Source organism: Chelon labrosus (assembly GCF_963514085.1).
Source record: "Chelon labrosus genome assembly, chromosome: 20".
Classification (NCBI taxonomy): domain Eukaryota; kingdom Metazoa; phylum Chordata; class Actinopteri; order Mugiliformes; family Mugilidae; genus Chelon; species Chelon labrosus.
In genome coordinates, this window is record NC_140353.1 from 16,808,925 (window position 1) to 16,832,700 (window position 23,776).

Genomic DNA, 23,776 nt, shown 5'->3' on the forward strand with positions numbered 1-23,776 from the left:
TAATAAAATATTTTAGAGGCTATTGTCGCAAGTAGGCATCTATTAACTTTTGTTTATAAGCTGAATGATACACCGAAGGCTTTTTTTTTTTAAATCACCAACTTTAGTGACTTTAAAGCTAGATTGTAGGGATTTCAACTTAATGTCTATTTGGCAGACAGCAGCGAAAAATCATCTGCCCATGATATGATCAGATTCAAGAAACCACAGAGCAGGTGTTCCTAGATTTAGATATCCAGGAACATTCTCAAACTTCATCCACCCAAAAAGCACACATACAAACAACCCTCGCGACGGCCGCAGGCCTGGGCCAATTTCACCGTGTATTCATTTTCCACATGGAGCCATAAGACAAAGGCGGCCCACTCAGGTAATGGAGCAACTCAGAACAAAATCTGCTCAGGTGGAAGACCTCTGTCCTGCTATCGTCACGCCTGAACTGCAGTCAATGGCAGACCCACAGCCTGACGCCTCTCTCAAAGCAAAGACCATGTCGATCAAACCGCCAGAAGCTTCTCAGCGCTGTTCCAATAACCCTCTATTCACTGAAATGTCTCTCCGCCTCTTTTATGAATACGGCCTGCGTCCCTCGTGTTCAATTACCTGAGTCAATATGGATGTATTGAACCCCAACATATGAGTCAAATCATAAAGTGTATATACAAGAGCAGGGATGTTATAACCATCTCGGCGGGGCAGTGAAAATTACACTGGTGATTTGCAGCCCAGGAAGTAAACAAAGTGGTGATATATGAGGGTAATAACGCACAAATATGGCTTCAGAGTGGAGAGCATCTGGCCAGTTGTTGCTTTGCACCAGTTTGTGAAAACGTGTCCACGCACTTCACATCAGAGCATCCTGTTAACGGGGGATTTAAATTGTGCGTTAAAATAAAACTCTATATACCACAATTATGCTCGTGTGAAAGGGTTCACATGAGACCATGTGTGCTTTGCGTGTATGAGACAGCTGCTGCTCTTTGGCACACACACACACACACACACAGAGCGCACACAGACGCACTCAGGTAGCAGCTGGGCAGGCTCACCTGTCATATTAATAAAACTAGACAATCCTTTCCATCAGCAGCGACAGAGGCCAAAACAGAGAGATAGACGGGACAAAAGAGCAGAGGGGCGGAGAGCGCTGAGGGAGAAAATGAGCAGGATCAGAGGTGGAGCTGGTAACACTTTCTAAGCAGCCTACATCTGTAGTATATTGTATATATATCAGCATTAAAGAGTTGCTTTAATCATTCAACAGTGTATTATCATATGTAATGATAAATTACAAAGGATACCATTTTACCTGCAGTTTAATGGACCTGTCTTGCTCTGTCTCAACATTACGGCATAATGTATAATATCAACACACACTACATTTACATGAAACTGAGATTTGGCTTTAAAGTTTAGGATTAAAAAATATTTTTAGAGTATTTCTTTATACGAAATACCAAGGCTTTTATGAAAACTTCTACAATGCTTGAATCAATAAGTCATTTAATTAATGTTCCTGTTTATTTAAAAGCAATCAAAGCAGCTTATAAATGAAGAAAGGCCAAAATTTTAAACTGATCAAATGTAAATGAACATATATTTAAAAAACATATATATATAGATAACGCATATATAAATATACATGTATATTATCCACTAAATGAAGCCCAGCCAAATAAGGCAATGGCATTCTTATTTGTCCACGTGATAAATGATGTATTATCATGAGTTAATCCTTCATAAAAAAAACTCCCAAGAACAAATGATTCAGGGAGGTTTTGATATGCCAGTGGAGCCAGCAATTGTACATTTTTTTTGAACAATGTGAAGCAATCATTCCTAATTATTTCCATACAATGCCTTATTGCAAATTCCCTCTGTATCCTTATAAACTATATAAACGATATGCTTTTTTTTTTTTTGGAATCACTGCACAATCACACAAGAGGATCGGCTGTGGCTGACAGAGCGATGACAATACAGATAAGATAGGAGAAGCCCTTTAGCTTTCTGATTGTATGTGTGTACTCTGCGTCTCGGCCCGTTTCTGTGTCTGCCTTTATGAGTCGAAGTCGATGTGAGGGTGCATGTTGCTGCTTGCTCGTGTGTGTTCTCTTGGCATCAGAAAAGGCCTTGGACGGAGTGAAGAGAGGGCCCAAGGGAGAGGGAGAGGGAGAGAGAGAGAGAGAGAGAGAAAGAAAGAGAGAGAGAGAGAGAGAGAGAGAGAGAGAGAGAGAGAGAGAGAGAGAGAGAGAGAGAGAGAGAGAGAAAGAGAGAGAGAAAGAGAGAGGGAGTCGGGAGGTGGAACAATGAGGGGGTGGTGGAAAATGACAAGTCTGGTAAAGGAGGTCTTCCTGAAAGCACCACATCTAACAGAGGAGGCTGTGCCGCACAGGCGAGGCCGCCCTCTTCCTCCTCTTCTTCCATTAACCCCTGGTTTGCCCAGGTAGAGCTGATTCATTGAAGCCACTGACAGCTGCTCCATGGGTGGGATCCTGAGTGTTTACTTTTACCTGTGGGCTCAGAGAACTCATCCTAAAGCCAATGAAAGCTCTAATGTGTCATAAGTGACAGCAAAATGAAAACACTCTCACGGCGCAACAAGATCATCTGACAACCTGGTGAGATTGAAGTTGATAAACAGAAATCTATTGCTGTCATCCAAGGTAATAATGCATTGATTGATTTTTTTCCCCCCTCCTTATTCGAATAAATTAAATTAGTGGAGGATCCATCCTGCATTGTCGATGAATTATTCGCATCTTAACAGCTTGAAAATCAGCTGAGTGATAAGGCCGATTACCTACATGGGTGAATTGACAAAACGTGTCCAAGGGAAGAAGTAGGAAATGCTCCATAAAGAATCTTTTGACACAGACTGACAGGACGCAGTGAGTGAGCACCAATTTATGGACGAAGGCACAATAAAGAAAGTTCCCAGTGTTCATCGGAGGCCAGTGAATCCAAAATGAACTCTTTTTATGAGGCCGACTTTGCCTCCGTGATGGCGCTTGCACAAAGCAGCCAACAAAGGGTGGCAGTAAAGGGGGAGTCGTGACAAGATAGCAGCACAAAGAGAGAATCAACTTTCACGTGGCTGAATGCAGGCAGGAGCCCGGCCCAGCTGTTTTTAATGGCAACGCATTGACAGGAGGGCAGGCTATTTTTTTTAATCGCGCGCACTTCTTTCAGACACTCGCACAAAACACCCCTTTGACCGAGCTTTGTCAGTAACCTGCGGTGACCTGCATTCAAGACAGCGTCAGGGTCTCCTGCACAAAAGAGGACGGGGGTACAGGGATGTCTGCAGCTGGATGTCCAGTCCAGAGGCTGGAATCCCTTATTGGACCACCGCAGACCACCAGGATGCACCGAAAATATTTTAGCAAAGTTGAATAACTGACAAGTAAAGCCGCAGCAACTTTGTTACATTTTAAACTGAATAAATATCTATAATGTCTCAGCAAACATACACTCCCATACACACACACACAAAGAACGTACAAACAAGTCAGAAAACAAAGGGCTCTTGTAACAAGGCTCAGGATCTTGATGAAAAATTCAAACAATATTAAATGGGGAGTGTCAACAGCAGACACACTTCTGCTGAGGGCCCTTCAAACAGACAGAGTAACTCGGCACACACATTATGCCGCCACAGTTCAACCTCTTAGTGTAATGATGATGGCAGCTTTAACTGGGGAACAGCTTTTAACACACCTGCAAACACTTTCCTGCACCGGGGGCAAAAGCTGAGGTTTCTGTCTTAAAAAAAAGAAAAAGAAAAAGAGGACAGAGGAGTCGTTGAGGCGGGGCATGCCGCTTCCATCAGATTTACCTATACCTGTGAAAGTCACGGGCCACCTGGATTCCCCGCAACTCCTCCCTCCCACTCTGCTGACCACTTCACCGGGAGTCACACTTCTGAGAGACACAGATTAAGATATCAGTGTTGAAGGATTCCAACTGTTCTCCTGCACAGCGAGGGCGCAGTAATGCCTCCTGACAGGAGGGCTTTACAATCCAGGCCTCAGATTCTCACATCCATCAGTGATCCGACATGTCAGGGAGTCGGAAAAAAAAACAACTCACATAAATATGCGGAGCTCCCGGTGCACGTGAGGGGAAAAGGGACACGAGCCACTCTCCTCAAGTCGGACACAACCAGGACACTGAAAAGAGTTTCCTTTATTTTCTTTCTTACTTTAATTTCATGGTTTTGTTTTCTTCTTACAGTACAGTTTTTGCAGTATTTCTATGAAGAGATTACATACACACCTATCAGCCACAACATTAAAACCACTGGCAGGAGAAGTAAATAACACTGACCATTTTTTTTTTTTTTGATAATACAGTGTTCTGCTGGGTAACTTTTGGACCTGGCATTCTTGTGGATGTTACTTAGACATGTACCACCCACCTAGACCAGACCAGGCACCCCCACCCCACAGCAATGACACTCCTTGATGGCAGCAGCCATCCCCAGCAGGATGCAGCCTGACACAGACACACACACTGAACAACTCAAAAAACATAAAAAACAGCACAGAGGTCCCTCCCCTCAACCCATAGGACCCAAAGGCCCCCACTAACAACATTCTGTTGCCAGACACCACAGGACACCCTCAGGAGGCCCATGTCCATTCTCTGATGAGCCACAACTGTTTTGGAGACACAAGAGAGACCTACATAATATTAGGAAGGTGGTCATAATGTTATGCCTGATCCGTTATATATATTTTTAAATTTTGTTTTAAATCCCACTACCTTTTATCACACTCTAAAGACTAAGACTGTCAGTCTTAGACTTTATATTATATTTCTACATTTAATTTTTACATTGAGTAGATTGCTGATTGTTGGGTTATAACTTGTCATTATCAAGGTTGAGTTTTCAGACTGTAAAAGATTTCAGGTTCATATGAGCTTCATGTGGAAATCAGCAGAGTGCCCGTTAAAGACAGCATGTGGAACAGCCTCTTTATTCCAGGACAGACGAGGAACAGAAACAGCTAATCCCCACTAAGAACAGTACCATTATGAGAGCTGTTGGTAGGTGTGTGTGTGTGCATCCGGCACCACTACACGGTCAGCAGCTCCACCACCACCACCTGTAGGCACACAACTGCGCTGACTAGGAGGGGCTCGCCCAGCTGTGGTCAGACACAGGAAGCGGAGACAGCAGGTGCACTGTTATCACCTCCATAGAAAGGTAATGAAGCCACACCACAATCGGCAGGAAATGAAGCAGCCCGGCTGAGCCTGATAGCTCACTCTACAGCGCTGAACAATATTTTAATCACGTATGTGGGCCTGTATAGACAACTGACAGTAGCCGAGTCTCGTTTGGAACTCTTCAGAGCAGTCACAAACAGCTTAACGCTCTTGATTAAGGTAAAACTACATAACTTCTGTGCCCTGCAGTTGTATCCCTTTTGTTTATGAGAGCTCCACTGTCTCAAAGTGGTGCAACATTTACGGGAGCCTGCTTTGAAGACGGGCCAACCGCTCTCTGAGCAGTAAAAGAGCCACCTGCCTCGCCTCACCTGCCCCTTCTGTGAGGGCTTAGCGAATAAAAACTCCCCTGGTTCCAGTGTCATCTAGACCCTGCCTAGTGCCGCCGTACAGTGTAGCACACCTTCAAAATCCCCCCACAATTTTGGCTCTTGCAACAGACAGAAAAGGAAGATATAAAGAAGGAGAGCTGTTTTCTTTTCAGTGTCTCCCCTCGGCTAAGTCTGGGGTAAGCCCACTAATCCCGCTTGGTGTGATGACTCACAACGGGTGTGGCCAATGTGTTCCCAAAGATATCTTTTGCACAGTCTGAATATCAATAGGAATGTTTATGTTGGCTTTGTGTATCATGTTGTGTGGCATTAAGTAGTTTCTAATGGCGGCTTCTTATTTATATTTCTAACCCATAGAAGATTTGAGCATTTGAAAAAAAAACATATACTTATATTGGCGCACCTTTTTTTTAATGTTGTGTTTTGAACATATGTGTGTGTTTGTGTGAGAGAGGGGGAGAATTGGGCCAGTGTCCCACCTAATTGTTATTGCGTCTGTGTTTGGCCTGGAGACAGTCGATAGGAATCAGCAGTGAGCCAGGCGGTGGCGGAAGGGGGGGCGGGGGGGGGGGGGGGGGGGTACGAAGGGCTGTGTCTCCCACTTCCCAGTGTCTTAGTTGTAATGCATCCCTCCACTAACAGGGATCAAGGTATTAGGGATTCAGGTTATTTGTATTGATTTTATGTGCTGTCATGCCGGGCTCGAGGACGCCCTCATATTTGTGGAAATTGCAAATTCCACCTCGGAAATGTCACCAGCGTTTAATCTCTTCTTGAGTGGTCAATATGGGACCCCCGCTCTGGTCCGACCACGTTTATTAAACAGAGACCAAGCGCTCCCACGGTTACCATGACGCTGTGCGGCGCAGGGTGGGAGTGTTCCGCGCTCGGTGGTAACATGGGAGCGAGAGGAAGTCCAACTTCAACATTAATAACTTTTGATGAGATCTGTGTCACTGGTTGTGAGATTGTACATGGATAAGGAGAGTTGACTCTGGATTAGGTTGAGCACGGTGGGGAGTATTCATACTAGGTTTAGAAAATCAAAGAAATAATATTATAAGAGGTCACTGAGACGGCCTGCAAATTCATCTGCTGCACTAGAAGTTGGTGGGATTCAACATGTTGTGCAGTCAAAGGGTTTTGGTGTGTGTGAAAATACATATTTATATACGCTATATAATATATATACAGTATAATATATTTTATATGTACAGTATATAAAAATGTATTTCCTGCCAGCATTGCCAACCCACAGGGGTAGTTTCTAGTCCACTAACTAAGGTCAGTGTCATTATTCTATGAGGACTCTTCAAGGTCCGTAAAAGCAAACTGCTTTGTTGCATCTGCCAACATTTGCATGCTATTATCATCTTTGCTTTATCCGTGTCATAGCAAATGTTTCTCTTTCTCCAGTGTTTACAGGAATGGCCGAGTCACCCCCTCCTCTCTCCATTCACCACAATCAAATTTACTCTGGCTTGAGTACACGTTTAGTGGGGACCATTTGTTTGAGGCAAACACTTAGGGCCCTCGTATGTCATTGACCGGTGTCCACAAATATAATCCTATCAAGTTCAATCTTAGGATGTCCTACGCCACTGTTTTCCTAATGCAATAAATCAAAATAATCCCACGTTTTAATATAGAGCTATCCCCTTTTTTCTTTTTCCTTTTTTTTTACACAATACGGACTTCCTCTTTCCTGCTCTACTTGGGACTGAATAAACGCAGGGATGATATTGTGATTGTTTCACTCAAATCCTGCTGTTGACATCTGCGGCGCTTTAAGTATTTACAGTACAAGTAGTGCAACAGCAACCGCTGACAAACATGGACCTGCCGGGGTGGATGGTGTGCAAGAACGCACCCTTTCTTCTTTGTTGATAAACCCCTGCTTCTTACAAAAGCCCTCAGTTGACATGTACCTACAGAGAAAGCCTTAGCAAAACAAGCAGGACCCTTGTAAATATGCAGTGCCCAACAGTGGCACACGCAGTGTTGGCTTACACACTGCTAGCGGTGTTTTTCTTTTTACCTCCAAATTTGCTCGGAAAACTAATCATGGTCTGATAAAGCCCACGGTAAATATGGGAGAGATTGACACCCACATGTCAAAGTTTACATAGCCAGACCAAGTGTACATATAGGGCAAGGGAACTGTGGGGCCGACTGGGACTGAACTGGCCTGACCTCCGTGAGTCTGCGCCGGTGAAACAGACACTTTGTGAGAGAAGCCACAGAGGAGGAATATTACTCTGAGCCAAAAAGGAAGAAAAAAAGTCTTTTCTTTTTTATAAATTTCACATAGATTTTGTGGAATCAAAGACGTCCACATCACTGACAGTGCAATGGACAAAGCTACCGTACCGTACTGCGAATAAAAACATGCATTTCCAAATAATTTAATGTGGTTATACAGCCTTTTTCCTTTCGCCTCTCCTCTGAAACAAATTAAAATGAAGACTTGCCTCCTTCTTGCCAGGCGCCTGTCAGCTTTCCAATTGCTTGATAATCCACAGCAAAGACAGTGCAGCTAACAGAAAAGGTTAACCCCTGACTGATGTGTCTGATGTTAATCTATAGATCAATTAGGGAGAGGCACACTGGGTCAAGCTACAGATATTGCAGTGGCTATTAGTTCCCCTATCTGCCATTATTACACAGTCACATGCTCAAACATTGCGCCGGGTTGGTATGCTAGGCACAGATGCCTAGGGTAAACAGACAGGCCTACAAGGCTTGCACAAAATATTGATCTGACAGCAGATGGGAACCTTGATATCAGGCATTCAGTTTTTTCCGTGTCTGTATTTTTATGTGTGTGCATGTGTTGGAGCATTTGTGGCAAATGTGTTCAGGAAAATATTTAAAAGCACATATTGCGTGTTGTTTTGCCTGAAGTTAATCCAGAATATCTCACTTCCAAGATCTGTTTTTGCCACGCATCGGTATGCTTTGTTCTACTATTAGTGGAATAGATGACTGCAGATGGACTGACGGTTTACAATATTTAATTTTTTCTTTTTTATTTCACGGCTTATATGCAAAGTGCCTCAGCTTAAGGAAAATTTTGTGTTGTCCACATTAAAAGGTGATAACATTCTTTTAGTATTTTCTCAGCACAAAGCCCAAAATTAGTTTTCAACACATCAAAGCTTCTACACAGTTAGATACTATGGAGGTTGACATGTAGTTTAGCGATTTACATTATAAACGACATTCTTTGAACCTTTGCTCTGCCTCGAAGTAATCCAAACCTAGAGGCGTTTTTTTCCCCGTCACAAAAATACCAAACAAAGCACGAAACACATGCATCAGCTTCTTTTGTTGCATTAAGCTGCATCTAAAAGGAGGGATGGGTTGTCAGCGAGAAAAGATGGATTGAAATTTTCCATTACTTCATTCAAGGCTTCCCTTTCAGTTTCAGCGACTTAACTCAATGGTGAAATAGCTGAGGGGAGGTGAAACGATAACCATGTCTATCAGCAGAATGAACGAATAATGTCCTTAAATCCTCTTTCTTGGGATGTGCACTCATGGATATTTAGGGTGATCAAAACAGCTCATGCTGGGAAAAATGTCAACAGGATTGACCCATTTATTGGCAAGGGATGGTTCTTTCTTTTCTAAAGCTGGCAGTAAGATTGAAACCTCACGTCATAATGAAGAAATGCAAGTGCTCTCAGTGGTTATGAATAGGCGATCCCCACATATGAAATTTCGATATCTTGATGAGGGTGATGCTGGGTCACATATTTCTTCAGACTATCCTTGTGCGCCACAATGCAGCCAACTTGTCCAAATAACACTGATGGGTAATCCAACATTCCTCAATCCTAAAATCTCAGGATCATCACAGCAGGGGTACAGAGGCATATTCATGACTAATTATGTTTCTATATCTTGCTGCTCCGCCTCTCTCTGTTCACAGCTCCATGGGGATCAATCACTCTGAGCTGCCTAGCCAAACACCATTGACAAGGCAGACGCAATGCAAAGCTGGTCCAACGCCTCCATGGCATGCCACCATTCAATTAGTCTTGGTCAGCGGGAGGCATGATTATTCCAAAATTAGTGATTATTTCCCTGGGTAAACAGGCCAGATTGGGGTGTGTCATCCCTTGTGATCCTTGCTGGTCACTGGGCCTCCACAAAGAGGGCTGGGGCCTGGAAGAGAGGCCAGGGTACAGAAGACTGCGTCCCCTGAAAGAGCAGCCCTCTCCCCCCTTCTCACTGCTGGACCCCGCGGCTCGACACAGCCCTCCCTGATAAAGTGGTATTTCCCGCATACAAAGGAGGCATCGGGCTTAATCCTCAACCGACCAACACCCCCTTCTTTCTTCCCAGCGAGGGAGCACAATGAGCGTAGACCTCGTCTTAATCCAAAGGTGGGCTATCACAGTAATCTGATAATACACGGTGATCAAAGTCCATTCAATGCTAATCAGGACAACAGATCAGCATTATGATCTAATTAGGGACAGCCTATGTGCCACTGAAGTGATTCGCCAGAGCACTGTAAATACTAGAGGGTGGCATTGAAATTCTGAAGAGCAACAAAAGGCTGAATGTAATGCTGTGGCATAATCCTAGTTGAATCTGAGCTGAATCTTTAGAGAAAAAAATGTCAGTAGATAGTAAATGGAAGCATGTTAATGAGGTTAATTTTAGGATCTGAGGTTTCGCTATAGTACATCTTTACATTAACATTTAAAAAAAAAAATAAATATGACTTGTGTGTCTTTTTATAGGTTGCATGTGTTCTTTGCAGTTTCATGGCAGCAAGAGGCCATTCCGAACATGAAAGGTTAAAGGTCGATCCTGCCTCCGTCTCACAAAATGTCATAATTTATATCTCAAACCACATAAAAAGAAGACTGCACTTTTATTTAATCAGTTGCAAGCTATGTCATAGAGCCCTTGTGAAAGTTTTAAACATTCTGTACCCGTTGTTTTTTTGCCAGACATGGTATGCCCAATTAGCCACAAGCTATTAACAAAGCACCATATCAATTACCCACTTGCCTTTCGGAAGTTGCTGTTCTCCTGTGGGAGGCGCATCAGTCACGCCCTGCCTGCAGAGTCATCCCCTGCAACTCCAGAAATCTGGGTGGCCACGGCTCTTTCAAAACAGCACAATACAGCTCCTACATTTGGATAAACTAAGTCTACTATAACAAGGCTCCTAGCAATGGCTAATCCTATCAAAATGGACTCCTTTTGGCAAAACAATAAAAGCAAGTGCCCACTAACGACAGTGATATGTCACGCTTGGAATGCAGGGAAGACAGAAATCGGCGTTCTATGAAAATTCCTTTTGCGGCGACCGACATCCTTTCCACCTGGGCCTAAAACAACAAAGCCATTTTCGGATTCAGCCTTGTTTAGATACTCCTTAGCTACGAAAATAAAAGCCAGATGTGCAGGCAGGAGTCTCATGTGGATACATGTAGGATACTTGTGTGTGTGACGACGGAAGGCAGCCTTGTCGACAGCCATTGCTTTGCAAACTGACTTTCCCTTTCAGGCAGTGTACAAAGAAAGGTTTAACCCTTCAGTCCTAACAAAATGTACAAACATCACTGACACTGTGAGGGCTGAACTTGGCAGAACTTCAGCTAGATGTGGTGTTGTGTGACCACGTCCATTTTCGGCTATATTTTCCAAAATACAAAATTCGCAGCTAAGGTGGCATGTCTAGACATCAAAGTAGATTAACTGGATTAGTCGTTGTAAAAAATTTGATGACTTTAAATGAGTCAAAAAGAAAAAGCGTAACACGGACAGATTAAAAGACAACCGAACATTAAGTTTAACCCCTAAGCAGCTTCTAAGTTGCTTGAAGTTTAAACGTTGTCCTGTGTGGGTCAGCTCAAAGCACTGCCCCCAACCCCCATCCTCAGCTCGACTCCCACACACAGGCAGGGACAAAAAGACCCACCTCAGTGTGGCCCTATCAATGTCACCGCTTTGTGTAGCAGTCTTTCAGGGTACATGAAGTGTCTTTAGCCACAATGAGATCAATAGCGCGGCCAACTGTGCAGCAGCTAGCGGCCGCGGCAGCCGCGCAGGAGCAGCAAGGCAGAGGAGATAAAGCTGATCAGACCGGCCACATTGTCAGATCTCTATCTTTGATCTACTTGTGCGCACTTTGCTTTTATTCAGAACTTTTCAACCCAGTTTCTCCGTGGCATTTGCTGTGCAGGAAATGGAATAGTGCAGACGAGGTGCAATATTGATGCGCCATATCTCAGTTTAGTTGAAAATGTCCCTGAGGACCTTTCAAAGTTTTTTGTGTACTCTGCTGAGCCAGATCTTTCCTGACAGTGACCTCAGTCAGCGTATAGGTACACTGGCTTGGACAGGTCAGTTCCATTGATTTCCCATTCCCTCTTGGCACAATAAAGACTGTCAACGAACCCCTGAGATGTGTCCTTGACTAAAGTGTAACCCACGCTGTTATATCATGTGCACTTTGAAGCCTTTAACTCAGTCAAGCCTTGTTCACGGTGCAGCGATCTTTTGAATAAAATGAAGATTTAACTGCCCATTCCGGTTACTTTGAAGGCTCCCTTTGTGTAATCATGTAAACTGTGGGTGAATATATCATTATGAATAAATGGAGACCACCAAGTTAGACTTTAGAGGTTTCTCCTCTTTTTCCCAACAGAAAAAGCCCAAGCCTAATTTGCCGTCATCAGCTTCTTTTGTTCAAACAGGGGCTGGTATTTGAGAATAATCCTCCTTCCATAGATGAAATAGTGTCTCGACAGGCAGCGGCAAGACTCTGTCAAAACCTTTTCCAGGGGCGAATCTTTGTGAGATCTGCAGCGTTCGAGGCTGAAAAATGCCTTGTTAATGACACAACAAGTGATGTAAACTTGCCACCTGGCTTTGAACACAGGAAATGTGCAATTAAAGAAGAGGCATGGAATTAAATGTTTACTGAATGCTTTCCTTTAGTAAAGAAATCTACTTCATGCATGTTACAAGTTATTCATGTTTTTACTTGGTTTTTCTTGCTAATTTTCTATTATTGAGAAAAGCAAGGCGAGTTGACACAACATGAAAGTGAAATAGATGCCTTTATTTCATATTCAGCATCTAGTTATCCTTCCAAAAGGCCATGTGTAATGTCATGCAATATCTGACAAAATGACCTTAATTTAAAGGGCTGCCATTGATGTCAACACCAGGTAAATACCAAGTTGCAAATGTGCATTGATTGTTTAGATGCTCCAGGTGACACCATGCCAGCAGAGGGAACTTTTGTTTACCTCTCAAATTTCACAGAATGTTGAAGTGGCACTAAAAAATTATCGACATATTGCTAAAGTGTCGGCGGAATAAAGATTATACGTCGAGTTAAACTGTCTTTAAAAGTGCCGTAGAATGCACTAGGCAAACTATTTAAAGGTGTTTTTATTGTAATTGTAAATTGACACCTATTTCTATTAAAAATGCATTCTTACAAACGCACTGTCTGGGACGTTTAAGTCACATTTAAATCACGCAGCATTTAAATTTAAGGGAATAAGTTGTACCCCTGCGCCCTCGCTATTCTTCTGCCAGCTTTGCCTGCAGTCAAACTGGCCAGCGTGCACAGTCCAATTCAATAAGAAAATGAGATGCAAATTACTCCATACATCTACAGCATATTTTAGGAACGTTATTCAGTGTTTTGATCTAGACCATCCTTTTGTTAGTTAAAATGTACAAACTATTCAAAAGATTTCCTTTGTTCTTAACCTTTGTGAGCAAGTGGAGAAAATATTTGGAATGCATTAAGTTCTGAAAACCGCCTGTCATGGCCGACAATAAAGGGTAGCCTAATAGATGTTAGCGCTGATGGTAAAGAGGACAAAAAGAAGCGTCTCTCTGTTGTGCACAAAACCCCTGGCCCAACTAAAAATGAATCCATTTACTTCAGACTGTTTACTTTGTACTTTTGGCTGTAAAGGCAAAGAAAATAAAAAAAAAAACCCAATTCACGAGGTGCAGGAGCCAAGGCCTCAACTTCTCTTTCACAGGCCACGTTTTTTCAGCTTTTTAAAAACTCACACGCCAAGCGCCCTGGCAGCCAGCGCTGACAAGATGCAAGGGAGAGAGAAAAGACGGAGCGAGGAGACAAAACCAAACACAAAAACAGTAACATCTGCAGCCGCTTCCAGCCAGACAGTTTGATGTGAATAACTCAGCACTTTGTGCCCTGACCTTGGCGAACAAAGGGGGGGGTGGAGATGCCTCAGGAGTGGAGCGCGACGCCCCGGGAGGCGAGCGTCCAGCGAGCACCCCTGCTCGTTTCGCTGAGTTGGAGTTATTGTCCCTCGGCGGGGCAAAGAGGTGCCACCAGGGCACCCAGGCACTGCATGCCACTTGGACTGTCATAGTTTCAGCACAAAGATGGCTGCTTGACAAATGAAGCAGAGCGGCGCAGGAATAAAATGTCATTTTCAGAGTGGTTTACTGTTGGGATCCCCATGCCATATGAATGCAGATCAGGGTCAGGCAAATAACTATAGAAGTGCCTTTTAAAGAGACTAGTAAATGTATAGATACACCAGAGCAAAGGGGAGTAGATGAATATTTATCAATCCTGCCAGCTGATGCTAATACATATACAGATTTATTTCACCTCAGTCCAAAGTTAGAAAAGGCAAATTCCGCCCCATCAAATCAAAGAGAATCACAACAAAGCTACTGTGTACTTCAAGACTTAAATCTTACAAGTTCCTAATCCTCCTGAAGTCCACACAGGACCTTTGGTCTCCATGGCAACGGCAGGGCATTCAACCAAGTGATTGCCTCCAATGAATTTCAGATAAGACAAAATGGAAGTGAATTGATGTGATTTTAATGCAGAAGTGAGCGGCGGAGGGGAGGTCCACTCGGTTCATATTTGAATAAAGCAAACAGAGCAGACAAAAGGCTGACAGCCGTAAATGACATTGTCAGTACAAAAATTATCAGCCAGTTTACAATCTGTTTGCTCATGTAGAACAAACAGAATGTGTGTGGCATCCCGGGCTTTGTGAACGGCAGGGCCGGCAGCCGGCGGCGAGAGAAAAGCAGATATCAGCTCCCCCTGCAGCCCTGCAACAATTAGATAGCAATTTGACAGGCACACTCAAAATGGGAGTTTGTTGTTCTCTTCCAAGGACACCTCATCCTTTTTACCCCTTTTTTTTTTATAAATCAGAAAGGAAATACATAATTGAGGCATTGAGAACAAAGACAAATTGTGTGACCTATGGCCAGTGGACGTGCAGGGTGGGATATCACAGACGTAGGGAGACACATTCCAAACATGAGATCCTCAGTTACCTAGGACTCGAATCAAGGTCCCTCTTTTCTGCCTTGCAGTCCTTTGGTGGCAGGGGATGGACAGGGAGATCCTCCTTAAAGGCAGCCCTGTTCGCTCCCCGGTGCCCTTTGTTGGGTTGTGTCACTTGTTTTGTTTTGAGCTTGTTAACTTCTCTATAGCCACATGGACATGCAGCAGCTGGTGAGCTTGCGGTGGGCTGCGAGACATCAATTTTATCCACAGGACGGGGAGGGAAAACAGCCCAGGCTCGCTTTTGACAGCACCTTGAATCTTCTCACTGTAATGCTGTTTGTCCTGATTGCCAAGCAGCCATGCGTCTGGCTCGGATTAGTGACCAGAGGGTTGTGTAAAGGTGCTAAAGAACCACAAGCAACCACAAGTCATCTCTCATTGGTAATGCAGCACACTTGCGCCGAGGCTTTAAAAAAATGACATTTTCAGAATTGTCTTTGCAAAATCTTTGCATATATGAAATTAAACTAGTTTACTGACAACAGGTGCAGGGGTTCACTGAAACTTCTGCAGAGTTAAAATTATGGTTGAAAAAAGGAAAAAAAAAGACATCAGCAGCACAGTCCTTGCAAAAACGACATGAATTAAACTGCAGCAAGCAAAGCAGCTCTGGATGGCGTCCAGCTGAAAAGTCAAGTCCGGCTAAGCCGAATCTTTTCTTGCTGACGAGCAGTAAGAATCTGAAGAGGCTGTGGCCTTGTGAATCACAGCCTGCCTGACAGATCTGAAAGCAGCAAACAAAGTCAGCTGATTGTTCTTGATACTGTGTCAAACTTGTCATCACAGAAAAACAGCATGTCAGAGCGTTAATTGATATTCATCCCAAGGTTCCCCTCGCTGTTCTGCGAAGCCCTGCTCCGTTCTCCGGCCGTGGAGATGCCGTTTAGTCTTATTAAAAAGTTGTTTGATTAGCCGGCCCTGGAATGGAGGCTGTGGAAGGGTCTGGCAGCAGCAGATAAAAGGGGAATGATAAATAGGCGGAAAGCCAGCCGATTGCCAGTCAGCCACTAGAGCATCAAAACACATCCATTTCTGTGCAAAGTTGATCCAATTATTGTCAGCCACTCACAGATAGCTACTATGCTTTACTCCTTTCATTCCGGGCTAAATTGCTCTTCCCTTTTTTCGCCGATACGGCAATCGGTCATAAAGGGCCAGCCATCATTAGTGCTGTTTGAATTGGAGCCCTGTAGTGTTTGGTTAAGAGGGTAAATGCAAATTTGATGAAGGAATAAGGCTGCATTTACATATCAGCCTCAGCTCACATGGGGAGGGTAAACATTCTGTTTATCTCAAGTGTCATTTTATGATTTCAGTCGAATATAAAACCGACCTTGGCCCAGTTGGAGCAAAAGAGCAAGGAAATTTACTGTTGTTTACACGCAATTTATTCAAGTCGAACTTGCCAACAAATCTTTGATAACTCTGTGAATAAAAGATCAGAATGTTTCCAGAAATTAGTCAGAGATTCCCCTTTTTGAAGTTCTCCTCTCTCATAAAAAAGCATTATTATATTCATTACTTATTTAAAACTGACAAATACATACTTTAAAGATGGGTTTAAAAATACTATAATTCTTTATGTTATTCACTAAATTAATAAAATTACAAAACTACAAAATATAATTGCTAGGGGACAATAAACAGTGGATGCTTTTTAAATCCTTTTCCCATTTTTGTACGATAAATAGGAGAATTGCTGCAGCAGGTGGAAACTATAAGAATAAAAAGTGAGATGACAGGACAAAAAAGTGATGTAAAATTAAAGAAAGTGGGGTAAAGGTTGTGGGCAAAACATGATCAGATGCAGAGTTGAAAACTGAATAACCGACATACACAGTATACGATGCATTCTTGTCAGTGTATGTGGGATTCGGGGTTTTTATCTCATTAAAGGTTTGAGCAGCTCTAGAAATTCACCTCCAGGCAGTTTAGAAGGAGGTCAGAAAAAACTATTCAATTAAAAAATAAAATATATACCGCAATGATAAAATATTATCCACAGGAACAATATTTCAATTCTGCATATGCACAGAGCAGAGTGGGCTGTTAAAAATAAGGCAAAACACTGCCATCTATGGCTATGTTCCTAGGACTGCTGAGGTCCTGTGCACCCAGCACAAAGGCAATCAAGCATTCAGAGGAGGAAAAAAAAGTATGACTTGATATTTGTAAATAAGATTAATAAAATATAATTGTAATCATAAAATTGCAAACGACACGCCCGACAATTCTCAATCTAGTAAAGTAAAGAAGTGTTTCTGGAACGGTGTTAACACCAAAGTTTCTAGCACTGCTCGTGAAGCTGACACGTTTTTGGCTTCTGAAATTGACAGATTAGACTGAAACCTAGATTTTCATCCAAATGGGCATCTGGTGGCCATATCCTTTAAGCAACACAATTCTGCACAAATCAGGGGTTCTGTCAGAGCTTTCCGTACCACCTGCTGTGTGTCTTCCCCTCAAAATGATTGAGCCTGCCTTTATTGTCTCATCATAATTTTATCTTTACAGTTTGCTGGCCAAAACGCAACACACATTGCACATTTGTATATAAATGGGCACCATAAAGATACTGCCAGTGTCATATACTGTGTGCTGGTATAACTTAGTGTGTATCTTATCGTAGATACTTCGTATCTAAGAAATTTTTATTGGCAATAAAAACACATATCAGGACTAAATTTTGACTGTGGTTCAAGAGCGCATTAAGGCACAATAATGAAGTGCATATAGCTGCCAGACTGGGGTAGCAGGTTGGCGGTGAAGCATAGAAGAAAGCCAGATGTCAGGGCTTCTATAGCTTAGGCCTTGACCAGGCCTTCGTCTGCGGCGGCCCTTTATGTAGCTCTCTGTGTGATGCACTGGTCCCCTATGGGAGCCCCAAGGCTTTACTGGTGATGAGACGCGATCTGTCCCGTCTGTCACCTCTTTCCAAGTTATTCATACACCATCCATACAGTCAGTCCTCCAAGGCCTCTAATCCCCGTCTCCCGAGGTGGAGTGCAGACAGGGAAGCAGACAGGCGGCCAGGTTGCAAGTCTGTTCATAAGATGTTTAACACGCTGAGCATGACAGAGCATTTCACATTTACAAAATTTCGGCAATGGTATCAGCGTGAGGCTGCAAGGCAGTGGGTTATTTCATGATTCATACAATAATGTGCGAGCGCATGAGTTCAAACACGAAGAAAGACATGTCTGACTTTACAGATGCTGTCAAACAAGTTAGGACTGGGACAGCACATTCTGAATCTGCATCCAAATATTTTTTAATCGGTTATTACTTAATGGTGGAATTCAGTTTTATACACTCAATATCAAACTAGTCTAGTCAGAAAAGTTTGATTCATTTTTAATTTCTATAAAATACAAAAGTGAGATGATCTGTAATATTTACAAAGTCATCTTCAATTTATGAATACGAGTTTGAGCCTTAAATCATTAAAGTCCCTAGCTGTTTGATGGCATTATGAAGTGGAGCTACTTCAACACCCCTGTGACCACACACGAGAGTAAATTTACTCAGCACGTCATCTCCTGATGTTTACAAACAAATGCAGAAAGAGTTTATGTAATGCATTTATTTAAACAAGACCTAAGAAACGAGCAAATAGATCATTCTTAGGGATTCTTTGCTTTGCAAACACGCCTATTATAGATTAAAGTTTGACAGTATGCCAAAGTTATCAAGGTAAACTAGAACAGTGACTGACAACTGAAAGTGGTTTCTCTTTGTTCTCGTGTGTGTGTGTGAGAGACAGAGAGAGAGAGTGGGTGAATGAGAGAGAGAAAGAGAGAGAGAGAGAAAGAGGGAGAGCAAGAGAGGCCGGGAGTAAGAGAAGCCATATTTAAAGAGGTTTAGCGAGTCTCACTATGTGACGCTTGTTTTAACCTCCCTCCTTCATGGAAGCACCATCAATTTACTGGGGACAACTTGACCACTCCCTTCAAGGATCAGCACAAAAAGACTGACCTGGGACAGACACACAGGGTTCACCTGAGAGCCCATTAATCACGTGTCACAGTTGTGTGTGTGGATGAGGTCAGATCCTGGCATGCTGTGTTGCAACTTCTAGGTCACGTACAGGGCACTGGATAAGACTGGTAATATCTTAATAAAGCAACATAAAAAATAAATAAATAGAAATAGTGTGATGTGTGTTTTTGTTTTCCTGTTGAATATGGAATCGCCATGTGTGATCAGGAATGTTTGTCAAAGTCAAATAGTATTGTTTTTCCTGCAGAGATTAACCTGTTTAATGCAGAGAGCAATCATCCATTGAGGCTGCGGTGTAGGTTGCGTGTGCATGCACAGCAGGCAACTGTGCCGTTGTCTTGTGCGTGTGTGTGCATGCGTGAGACAAAGACCACCTGTGCGGTGGAGGGAGCCAGTGATTCTGGAGCCAGAGTGCGCTCTGTCAATTGGCATTTGATTTGTCACTCAGCAGACTCCGGCTCCGGCTGAGTCACTTAGCAGGCCACACCCGCTTTTCTCCATCTCTCTCTCTCTCTCTCTCCCCTCTCTCTCTGCCTTTCCCTTTTCTTCTGCCCTCCACACAAGGTGTATCCAAGGGTTCATCTCCAGGCCACCTCTATTGACACACATACCTTATTGCGCGTGGCTCACACCCATGTCTTTCAGTGACTTGTGTTAAGCAGCTGCAAGTAAAAATCATCACAAAATTAAACCTCTTCCCAATCAAAGTTTGTTGTTGATTATTTCTTTGAAAGATTTTGAGAAAATATCAGAGAAACACTTTAATTTTTTGTGGCAGTGCATGCTGAAATACTCCTACTCCTACAATATGACCATCTGCACTATGAATTGTGACAGGGCCCAAAAAAAAAAAAAAGGGGGTTTTGGGCTTTGATTTTCAGTGGGCACCTACTGATGTAATGCACAGCTGAACCTGAAATGAGAGAACCATAGTGCAGGTATTAGTAAAAGCCACATCTGAACGGCACCACAGGGAGGCAGGTGGCAGACAGTAGCACGCTCAGAAAGAGAGCTGAATGGATACCACAGCCAAAGAAGATCACAGATGCACACAGAAGCCTGTTTATTGTACACATTGTGACTTTGAGATGATAGAAAGATCTCAACAATGCAAAGGCGGTGGTAAATGACGCACTGTGTGTTTTACTGGTTATCAAACCAAATGTCTTCTTGATAGGTTTGCATTTTTTTCAAATCAGTTTTGCAGGAATAGTTAGGCGTCATCAGAATAATACATTTCCTCCTGTTCATACTAGTCTCGAAAAAAGTCCTAAAATGTGCCTAATGTTTTTTTTAATGCAAGAACTAGGGGTCAAACCTCAAATTTTTTATGCTGTTTTTTGTTTTTTTTGTTTGTTTTTCGTATAAACATTCCTCTTTGTGTTTTGGACAGCGTTTCCATGTTGAGCTCCAGATAAAGGACCGAGTTGAATTCTGTACTGAAAAGACTGCAACTTTGGAAGTTTTCCACTTGATTTGTACAACTCAGACGGCTGAAGCTTCGTTTTAGCTTCAGATCAACACAGAAAAAATCATTTTAGCAGAGAACAAGGGCTGTGAATGTTGTCCTTCTTCACTTCCCATTTGTAAAAAGGATCTTACAATGGTCAATATGTTTAATCAAAAGCATGCCAAGAGCCACTAAACATACATATCTGAATGTCTTAAAAGCACATTTACAACTGATATGCAATGCAGATATCCAAAATTAATGTTGGAAAATTCTTGGCTGAAGTTGTGTTTTGAAGTTGCTACAACGGGTTCATTCACGAAGGGGTTTGAGGGTGTGGAGTGTAAAGTGAGGCCAACCACATGAAACGCAAGATTAATTGATGATGTGATGTTGAAGGGGCGTGCTACATGAATTGTTCTGTGAAACTCTGAGTCGACTTCTTCTGAATTTTGCACGAACTTTCATCCCACACAGTGCTGTGACAAACTTACTTCAGGATTAGAGCAGAACACTAACAGATTGCCCACCACTCCCTGTTAGTAACAAAGCACATCTATCTGTGGCAGGGATCCGTGACAAAGGGACAAAGCACGTCTGCAATGCACTGATGGGGAGTCAGAAGAGATGTCTGAATGAGCTGAAACCTCCCAAGTGAGGTGAGAGTTAACTTTTCCACTGACAGAGAAGTCTTGGAAGACTTCAATGTTAGGAAGTTTTAATGAAATGTCTTCAATTGTTAAGGAAGTTGTAGACTTTCATTTGTATTTCTAAAGTTAGTGCAAGTTAGTCTGATGAAAAAAAGGACATATAGAACAAAGACAAACAAAAGATCCACACCTAAAAATCTGCTGCTTGGAGAGCCTGTTTTAAAAAAAGAAGGTCAGTTTTTCCACCTGTGGAGACAAACACTAGAGCTGGTGTCCATTGCGCTAAGCTAATTGATCGGGTGGCCCAGACAATAGGTGGGTGCCACCCGGTCACATTCCTCACATGCCAGTTAGTCTGTCAGTGACCCTGAAACAGAGCCCACTTTCCCAATTAGGGTCATTAGTGTGAGCCACTAAGTGCCCCAGTCACACATGGCTGCAAACCAGGCCCACTTTGGAACTGTGGAAAGACCACAACCAAAACAGAAAAAAAAAGCCTTCTCAGTGTTTTCACCACCTAAGATGTCCATCAAGGCATTCTGGGCTTATTCAGTGGCAATACAAGTGAGATTTGTTCCTCCCTTTAAGGGGATGTAGACAGTTTTTGCAGAGCTACTTAGTAAAAAGCTTTTGTAAAGGCAGATAATGAGCAGCATTGATGCTTCGCACTTGTAAGGATGTGAATTTAGATTTAAATTTGGCAGTTAGAAGGTTGCTCACTGCTGCGTTAAAGGCACCAAACTGACAGTTGTGGCAGTTGATCTATAAAACAGCAACAACAATATTCAGCATGAGCTGTTTTAATGGAGCGAACTGACAAAACGCCTCCTAACCACCATTCCTGGTCGGATCATCTGAATGAGGGCCCTATTATCACCCTCATCTCATATGGAAATAGATATTGATTCCGTGAATGATATTTTCCTATTCCTCACAATAGTCATCCCAACGATGGAACTATTTTAAATCCAGGAATTGAAAAGGACAGACGGGGATTTGAATCTGCGGTCACGTCTTTTTTGTCTGTCTCTGGAAAATATTGCGACGTTAACGTATAGCAGATGCTGTTGCTCATTTGACTGCTAATTTGGTTAAACACTTTAAATGATGCACCGAAACATCCGTTTATGGATATGAGGAAAACAACGTAGATGGGCCAGCATCGTCAGATGTTAGACAGCTGGAAAGCTTTTTTATGGCCCTCTGACATCCCTGGTAACTCCTCTCTCTAGAAACAACTAAATAAAGAATATTGCTTTCTCCATTACTCTTTCATTTAGTTTTTTTTTTTTAATAACAATGCTGCAGCATCCTCATATTAGTCTATTGATGCTGTTGGCACCGATCCCATTGCTTTTATGTTAACCTCTCTGTTGAGAGTTTTTAATTAAATGTTGTTTGCTATGGCTGATTTAGTTTGCATTAGCAGTTACTTTGAAAGCCTGTAAGGATGTGAGGATGCAGTATACATGTTTTTTCCCTCCCACTATGATCTGCAGTGTGCACCTGCATTTACTTCAACCATTAACAGGCACTGCGTTTTTATCTTGAGATAAGGCCGCACTGAGAGATTTGTAAGGTGGCAGAGCACTAAAATAATCAGTCATCAACTTTCACATTCAAGAAACAATAAAGCAAAATGGCTTAAAGAGAAAACAGTACAGAGAGAGATTAGAGGTAGTGTTGTTGCCAGGCACACTGGTGAAAAGCAGCTGGGAGTTGTGCGGATTCGTCAGGTGAAACTCAGATAGCAAGTCGAGCCAACTAGCCAGGTGCTGAAAGGTGCTAAAGCCCATAGAGAAAAGATGGCACCTCCCTATGTCCTGTATAAACACTATTTGATTCTTAATACTATAAGTGTCGAGAGGGGAATAAAGTCGGCGGCTTGTGATCGCCTATCACGAATGAGGAGGCGATTGGAAAAATGCAGAAAGCTTGTTCCTACCAGTGCTGAAAATCACTCATGTTTTAGAAAATGGGTTGCTTTGTGAAGATAATGTACACTACAGTGTGGACAGTGCAGCACATAAATGTGTGAAGAGACCACACTGGGACTGTATTTATTGACAGAAAGCTGTAATATTATACTAATGTCAATACAATCTCTATTAAGACAAATCAGATGGTACAGAGAGAGTGTACTTAGTGCCTTTAGTAGGTTTGTTTGATGAGTTGTCTGGCTTGTAGTGTCTGAAGCCACTCACCTCACTCTCTGTCATAAAGAGGCTGTTTGCACAGAGATCCTCAGACTTACTGCATATCACACTGAAAAGTAGAGCACTCGAAAAGCTAGCTGTTGATCTGTTGATCTCAGTGGCATGTTGGTAAATCAAAGCAAAAATAATCAGCCAGCCCTGTTTGTACAACTGCTAAGCCAACCGACCTCTGCAAGCGAGCGAGCATTGTGTACAACTCCGGCTGTGATACTTTGCAGATAATCTTGCAAAAAGGGAGCCATATTTGTTTAATGCAACAAGTCTGCGTGCATCGCCTTAAACAAGCTGAGCTCTTTAGAACTCACTCTTAGTTTCTGAGGTTCTTAATTCAAATAATACCCCCTAAACGTGTCTGCTGATTAAAACAAAAAACAAAACAAAAAAAAACAACAACCTTAAAATTAATTAAAAGATTAAACAAAAAAATAAAAAAAGATTTACTGTAGTAAGCAACACTGCCCTCCAGTGGAAAATAAACCTTACTATTCTTTCTAAGAAAATGATTGTGTTATTATTTCTGCAAATGTAAGAATTAAACAGAACTTATAATTTCC